This window comes from Ornithorhynchus anatinus, chromosome 8 (assembly GCF_004115215.2).
Source record: "Ornithorhynchus anatinus isolate Pmale09 chromosome 8, mOrnAna1.pri.v4, whole genome shotgun sequence".
Taxonomy (NCBI): domain Eukaryota; kingdom Metazoa; phylum Chordata; class Mammalia; order Monotremata; family Ornithorhynchidae; genus Ornithorhynchus; species Ornithorhynchus anatinus.
The window spans coordinates 24,102,514-24,110,506 of record NC_041735.1 but is presented as its reverse complement, the minus strand read 5'-3'; the positions used below and the strand labels follow the sequence as shown (position 1 = coordinate 24,110,506).

The following is a 7,993-nucleotide window of genomic DNA, read 5'->3' as shown; positions in this document are numbered from 1 at the left end:
TCTTTTGTAATCTCAGCACTAACTACAGAATTTTGAGCCAAGCAAGCTTTCAATCAATTGTATTTTTTTAGGCTGGTGATGGTGACCGCTAGCTGCCTGACCCCCTACCCCATCAATTCTCTCCTTTCCCCCTGTTCTCCCTTATCCCTAGTCAGCCATTTTTTCTCTATTATTCATTCAGTAGTATTTATTGAGTGCTTACTAAGTGCAGAGCACTGTACTAAGCGCTTAGCCCTCCCCCTCCACTGTGCCGTGGGGTAGTCATTCCCTTCTTTTCCTGTTCTCCTCTTTCAGAGCCTAGATGCCTCAGCTACCTCTACTCCCTCCACTGTCTGCCCTCAATCAATTAACTGTATTTATTGAGTTCTTACTGTGTGCAGAGCACTGTACTGGGCACTTTGGAGAGTACAATATAACAGAATTGATAAGAAATATTCCCTGCCCACAAGATGTTTACAGTTTAGAGGATGTGTGGAGAGAAGAACCCTATGCATTTACTAGGGCATTTAAAACTCTGATGGGAATAGAATGGTTGTAAAAGTACCCTCAACACTGACTCTCCCAAATGGCCTTTTCAGCTTTTGTATGAAGCTTTTTGATGGTATTTGTTAAACGCTCACAAATACAACCTAGTCAGTTTTGACACAGTCCATGCCCCACATGGGGCTCGCGATCTTAATTTCCATTTACAGAAGAGGTAACTGAGGCCCAGAGATAATGTTGGTATTTGTTAAGCGCTTACTATGTGCCGAGCACTGTTCTAAGCGCTGGGGTAGACGCAGGGGAATCAGGTTGTCCCACGTGGGGCTCACAGTCTTAATTCCCATTTTACAGATGAGGTAACTGAGGCACAGAGAAGTTAAGTGACTTGCCCAAAGTCACACAGCTGACAAGTGGCCGAGCCGGGATCCGAACCCATGAACTCTGACTCCAAAGCCCGTGCTCTTTCCACTGAGCCACGCTGCTTCTCCTGATGTTAAGAGACACGCCCAAAGTCACCCAGCAAACAAGTGGTGGAGTCAGGATTAGACCCAAGTCCTCCTGACTCCAGGCCCATGCTCTATCCACTAAACCACACTGCTTCTGTACTTGGTCAGTGGTTTCCAAATCAAAGGCACTTATATTAAACAGAGCTGTACAGTTTATGTGAGTTCGGTCGATCAGTTGCATTTATCGAGAGCTTACTGTGTGCAGAGCACTGTACTAAGCACTCAGGAGAGTACAGTACAACAGAGTTGTCTACCCACGGCATGCTTGAGTTAGTGACTCACAGAATTGGTACCCAGTGGGAAATTTGCAGACGGCATTGAAAACCGGAACTATCTTTAGCAGAAATCTCACCCAGTGGGTGACGGAACTGTAAGGAGGTGGTCAGGGGTTAGGGGTTAGGGATCTTTGCTCAGGGTGGGTCGAATAGAAGGATATAGAGTATCAAGAGAAAATCTCAAATGGAATCACTGTTTTTTGAGAAAATTCAGTGGGAAATGATTTGTGGTTCTTCAATGAACTGATGGTATTCAATCATATCTACTGAGTGTTTACTTTGTGCAGAGAACTGTACTAAGTGCTTGGGAGAATACAATATAACAGAAGTAGTAGACATGTTCCCTGCCCATAACAAGCTTACAATCTGGGGGGGGGGGGGCTCAGCATGGCTCAGTGGAAAGAGCCTGGGCTTCGGAGTCAGGGGTCATGAGTTCGACTCCCGGCTCTGCCCCTTGTCAGCTGTGTGACTGTGGGTAAGTCACTTCACTTCTCTGTGCCTCAGTTACCTCATCTGTAAAATGGGGATTAACTGTGAGCCTCACATGGGATGAGCTGATTACCCTGTATCTCCCCCAGCGCTTAGAACAGTGCTCTGCACATAGTAAGCGCTTAACAAATACCAACATTGTTCTTATTATTCCTGAAGACACACTGAGCGCAGAGCGCTTCAGTTGACAAAGTACAGCAGGAGCTAAACATGTTCCCTGCCCACAAGTAGCTTACCATCTAATGAGAAGCTTTTTTCAATACTAAATATATAGTTTTGACATGGAACAGTCACCTTCTTTAAACCCAGAGGAGCATGAAAGGTGATATCTCACTATCTGTGTCTGTGTAATCTGCGTTAAATTGTAAGCCCTTGGAGGGAAGATCCAATGTCTGTTTAAATGGATTTTACCTCACCCACCAGGGGGTCATGTGCAGATAAAGGTTTAATAAATACTTCTGAGAGCAATAATGATTTTATTCAATGCAAAGGTATTTAAATTATTTAGTATTCATCCACTGCTTTATTTAGGTTTTTTTTTTTTCACCTAGAGAGTGGCAATTCATTTGCTAAATGGATTTTAAATTAAGGTTTTATCTTTATTTAGTGAGTCCATTGCTCCTGGGCATGTTAGTAAGCATAACAGATAATAGGCAATGAAAAAAAGCCATTTTCAAGGATTAAAACATTGAGGTAAAGAAGCTGAAACGCCTCAAAGCCATGGACCAAGTTTTGATATGTGGAGCCTTTGAATCCTTCATGTATAGTTCATCTGCTGAACTGCACTTATTTCCTTATTGCCTTTTCAGGTAAGAGAACTGAAGCATTAAATGTAGACACTCTCAGGAGAAAAGAGATGAGGAGATGTTTATCCTTGTGGTGTTTCGCCTTTTTTAAAATATTCTAAAGTTCTTGAAACACTTTCTTGACTGGGGGCAGAAATAGACTGCCAAGTCCACTTGTTTACATGAAACAAAATACCTATTTCATGCATTCATTCAATCATATTTATTAAGCGCTGACTGTGTGCAGAGCACTCTACCAAGCACTTGGGCAAGTGCGATAAAATAATGTTTCCAAGGGGTAGCTAATAATGAGATTACTGAGCACTTTCACTCCTCGTTTCACTCTTTTCAAAAAGTAATGGTAAGGAGAACTCCTTACATGAAAACTTTTCCTCCACGTCCAAGCGATCTCCTCTTTTAACAGCTCAACGGGACATATGTTGACCTTACATGGAGGATTTGCATTTCCTCCAAAAAAATTCCCTTCTACTTTCCCTGCACCAGATCAACATGGATGGAGGTTATTTATGGATAATGTAAATCAGTTTTCCCCCCTGAGTCTCCATTCTTCTTGAATATGTGATGGATTGCCAACACATCTAATTAATTCCAAAGCATGGAAGCAATTAGGGATGAAGAGGCTGAAAGGTCAGGGAATACGCTTCTCTCTGCTGTTGATCAGATGGGTTCACCACTGATTGCAAACAGGCAGGGGGAAAGCTTGTTGTTGTGGGTGGGTATTGAGCAACAATAGGGGAGAAAGCGCCAGATAAACATACCGCAAGGCGGGGGGCAACACAGGGCAGTGGGTTACTGTTTGTGCCTTTCCACATCTGGACACTGACAGGTTCACATCTGTCTTTAGTCTCGAGACAGAAGAGTGACTTTGACCTCATCAGCCTTAACCTTAAATGGCCTCCACCCTGCCCAGAGCTCAGCACAGCACAGTCTGCTTCAGTTTGTAGGGAAAAAGAGATTGTGTCACAGCTGAGGAGCGCTCTTACTGGGGAGGGAGGAGGGCACCCCATGGGATTTGGAGCTCCACAGAGACACTGTTTCTTGGCTGCCATTGTCCAGAAACCTGTGGCGGATAGGATGACCGGATATTCTAGATCTGATGGGACAACCTGAATTTCAGCATTCTATTCACCTTTTCCCCTCTCAGGGTCACACCTGGAGAGTTTTCAGTACTCTGCTAGTCTCGACTTCAGGAGGGAGAGTCAAGCAGAGGTGTATCCATTCCATTCCTAGCTTGGGGAGTGGCTAGTGAGTGGAAAGCAATCTGCTACAAGTCAAAATTCACCTGTGCTGGGCAGCAGCGGCATGGGAAAGAGGCGAGGGCGGAGACTCAGGTTTACCGCACGGAAGGAGGCAAAGGTAAACCACTTCTGTATTTTTACCAAGAAAACTATATGGATGTACTACCAGAGCGATTGCAGATGGATGTGGGGGCGTTGTTTGAGAGATGTGTCCATGGTGTCGCTATGGGTCGCAGACTACTCGACAGTATAAGACAAGACATTCACCTTTCACTTAAGATTTATCAGGATTTGTTCTGGCCTCAAAAAAACAAAAGGAAGCAGTGTTGCCTAGTGAAACGATCACAGGCCTGGGAGTCAGAGGACCAGGGTTTTAATCTTGACTCTGCCACTTGCCTGCTGTGTGACCTTGAGCAAGTCACTTAGCTTCCCTGTGCCTTGGTTTCCTTAACTGTAAAATGGGGGTTCAATACACCTTCTCCCTCCTACTTAGGCTGTGAGCCCCATGTGGGACAGGGACTGTGCCCAACCTGACTAACTTGTTTCTACCCCAGTGCTTGGAATGGTACTTGACAAATAGTGTTTAACGAATACCATAAGAGAGGGAGAAGAGGTGTGTTTGCCTCCCATTTGATGGGACGGATGGTGTCAGAAGTACTGTCAGATAAAGACATACTTCCCTCCCCAGAGAATGGGAAGGAGTGCTGTGTGTGAGGAAGAGGAAAGGGAAAGAAAACTGCTCGAGCACTGGATCCTATAGGGGTTTTGTCTGAGTTACTTGACCAACTGCAGCTCTCAACAAACATCATTGACAACATTTCTAAGTGGCAACCTGTTCAGCTATGTGACATGTTTCGACATGCCACGACCAGCCCCCTTTAGAGGATTAGTTCCAGGAGGGTGGGTGTTGGAGTGGGTAGAGAGAAAAGGGAATGGTGAGGATATGGGGAAACTATTTCTGTATCTGAATTGGGGTTGAAAATGGAGGATAAAGTTTAAATAAGATAGGGGTATGTTGTGGAGGTGGAGAGGTTGAAAGGCCCATTTTCTCCCAACGAACTGACCTTTGGCTTCTATTTTATAAAACTTCTCTGCTGATCTAAATGCATTAATGTAGCCACCTGACTCTCTTGTAATTGATTAAGTGCACACCTATAAGTCATCTGGGTAAAATAAGAAGCCTGATCTTGGTCCTGGAACCAGTCCCCTATTATTAACATTATTGCCAAGAGAAAAGTGGTCCGGATTTACAATGTTAACACTTAAGATGCAGTTTTTCGGAACAAGTTTTGTCCTAAATCCAGGGACATGAAATTCCCCTCTAGACCATAAGCTTGTTGTGGGAAGGGAATACATGTGTTTATTGTTATATTGTACTCTTTCAAGCACTTAGTACAGTGCTCTGCACACAGTAAGCACTCAATAAATAACGATTGAATGAATGAATGTCTGGAAGATGACAATATGTTGAGTTGTCTTGGCTCCCCTGAGAGTGACAGGATTTCTCTGATTCCCCAAATAACCTGTATTAATTAATCAATCCTATTTACTGAGCACTGTGCTAAGCACTTGGAGAATACAACACAACAAGGTAGCAGGCACCAGATATGTAAAATAAATTACCGATATGTACATAAGTGCTGTGGGGCTGCAGGGGAAGGGGTGTGTGTGAATAAAGGGAGTACGATATTGTATGCAGAAGGAAGTGGGAAAGAGAAAATGAGAGCTTAATTAGAGAGAAGTTAGGAGTAGATATGCCTTCAATAAGGCTTTGAAGGTGGGGAGAATGATTGTCTTTTGGATAAGAAAAGGGAGGGTGTACCAGGGCAGATGTGGGACAGGGGCGAGAGGTCTGCAGTGAGATAGACGAGATCGAGGTACAGTAGAGAAGTGAAGTAGAGGAGTGAAGTGTGCCAGTTGGGTTGTAATAGAAGAGTAGCGACGTGAGCAAGGCGATTGAGTGCTTTAAAGTCAATCGTGAGGAGTTTTTGTTTAAGGAGATGGCTGGGCAACCACTGGAGGTTCTTGAAGAGTGGAGAAGCATGGACTGAACGTTTTTGTAGGAAAATGATCCGGCCAGCAGAATGAAGTATGGACAGGAGTCAGAATTGTCCTATGCAGGGAATCCTCCTATTTATCCTAGAATCTAGGTCCCACATTACTGGAAGTTCTCAGAGGGTCCACTCCAAAGACAACAGAGCTGTAACAGAGACCCTCTGGGTTTCTATTTGGACCTATCCTAGAGCTAACTGTGAAGACCTGAGACTATATCCTACACATCCATTGAAGTTATCATTATAACACCTTTCGTGCTATCTTAAAATCCTTCCTGGATCGACTGAAACAATTTTTTGCCAGCATTTGATAAACGTGGGTGCCTCCTATATTTCGTTACCCCTGAGGGGACCATAGCCCTCAAGGCAGCATGGCCCGGATAGAGCATGGGTCTGGGAGTCAGAAGGACCTGGTTCTAATCCTGGTTCTGCTTCTTATCTGCTGTGTAACCTTGGGGAAGTCACTTAACTTTTCAGGGTCGCAGTTCCCTCCTCTGTAAAGTGGGGATTAAGACTGTGAGCCTATTTGGGACAGGGACCTTGTCTAACCCAATGATCTTGTACCTCCTTAATGCTTAGAACAGTGCTTGACCCCTAGTAAGCACTTAAACACCAAAATGAATCTTGGTCTTTTCTGTGTCTTTAAAATACTACACTGTTGGTTGACTAGCCAACCGCAGATGTCAACTGCTTATACAGGATACCTAGATGCAAATGATATCACATGGCATACTCTAGGCATAGAACTTAATGTAATGACATCATAAAGATGTCATAACGTATCCCTCTCCCTTCATATTCATCCGACTACCACTCTCCCCTAGTAAAGCCCTACTAAAATCATAATTCCATAATTGTTATCATCTCCTCCAGGAAGCCTTCCCCCAATAGTATCTCATTTCTCTAACATATTTTCCCTCCCTCCTTCAAAACCTATGCACTGTGAACCCCCTAATCACTTAGGTAATAATAATACTAGTTATGGTATTTAAATACTTACTACATGCCAGGCACTGTACTGAGTGCTGGGGTGAATACAAGCAAATCAGGTTAGACTCAGTCCCTGTCCCATATAGGGCTCAAAATCTTAATCCCCATTTTACAGATGAGGTAACTGAGGCACAGAGAAGTCAAGTGACTTGTCCCAAGTCACAGCAGACAAGTGGTGGAGTCAGGATTGGAACTTATGACCTTCTGCCTCCCAGGACCATGCTCTATACACCAGACCATGTTGCTTCTCTACCCACTTCAACTTACTCCCTCCTTCATATCTTTATATGTGGTTGCCACTCCCTTCCTATGATTTATTTTAGTGTCGGTCTCCCCCAGCTAGATGATAAACTCCTTGAGGGCAGCGATCATTTCTACTTACTCTACTATATTCTTCCAAATGCTTAGTACATGGTTGTGCACACAGCAAGTGCTCAATAAATACCACTGATCAACTGATTTAAGGAACGTTTTGCGGAAGACTGTCTGAATCTGCTTTAAACTTACTGTGATTTTCTTTAGAGGGAACCTGGTCTCACTCCCTGACTTTGCTCCAGCGTCTTTGTGTTCCTTTCTCAGGTCCCTCTGAATAAGGGGACTACTTCCTAGCAGAGGAACTCTGTGACAGGAGCTGGGGGTGGAGGGAGGCTGGATCCCTAAAATCAAAATGGGACACAAAGGTCCTTGGTTCCATACCCTTACCGAATGGGGGAGCAGCTGAAAATAGGACTGTCTGACATAAAAGCAGAAAAACGCTCACATCAATTGTCAATCATCTGAAATCTCATAAAAAATTGCAGGGTGTGAGGTAACCGAATAATACTGCTTTCTCGAGGTAGAAAAAACCCACGAATTTTTGTGTGTCCCTGGCCTTGTATGGTGGTTCTAAATAGATCAGTGGAGCTAAATTCTTCCCCTGTACATGATAAAGTCACAGAGTGATTTGCATACTCATTATGTATTTTGAAACAGACATAATTATACACGTTACTGCGTGTTTACTGTGGCCTCAAGCGGTTCTTTTGAATAGAAATAATGGTTCATGCTACTCTGGCACATTGTGAGTTCTTGCTGGCATGGCAGAGGAGGGAAGGCTTATAAATTAAGTACTGACAGTATTCCTACTCTTATCTTAGTTGTCTTCTGGGTCTT

At 43.8% G+C, this 7,993-nt stretch overlaps 1 non-coding gene across 1 annotated transcript; it reads left to right on the top strand.

Moving 5' to 3' along the window:
* The first annotated feature begins 3,693 nt into the window (after nucleotides 1-3,693).
* LOC114813915 lies at nucleotides 3,694-3,831 on the top strand. The gene has a single exon (XR_003761660.1). It is a non-coding gene; the product is annotated as a small nucleolar RNA SNORA7 (small nucleolar RNA).
* The last annotated feature ends 4,162 nt before the right edge of the window (nucleotides 3,832-7,993 follow it).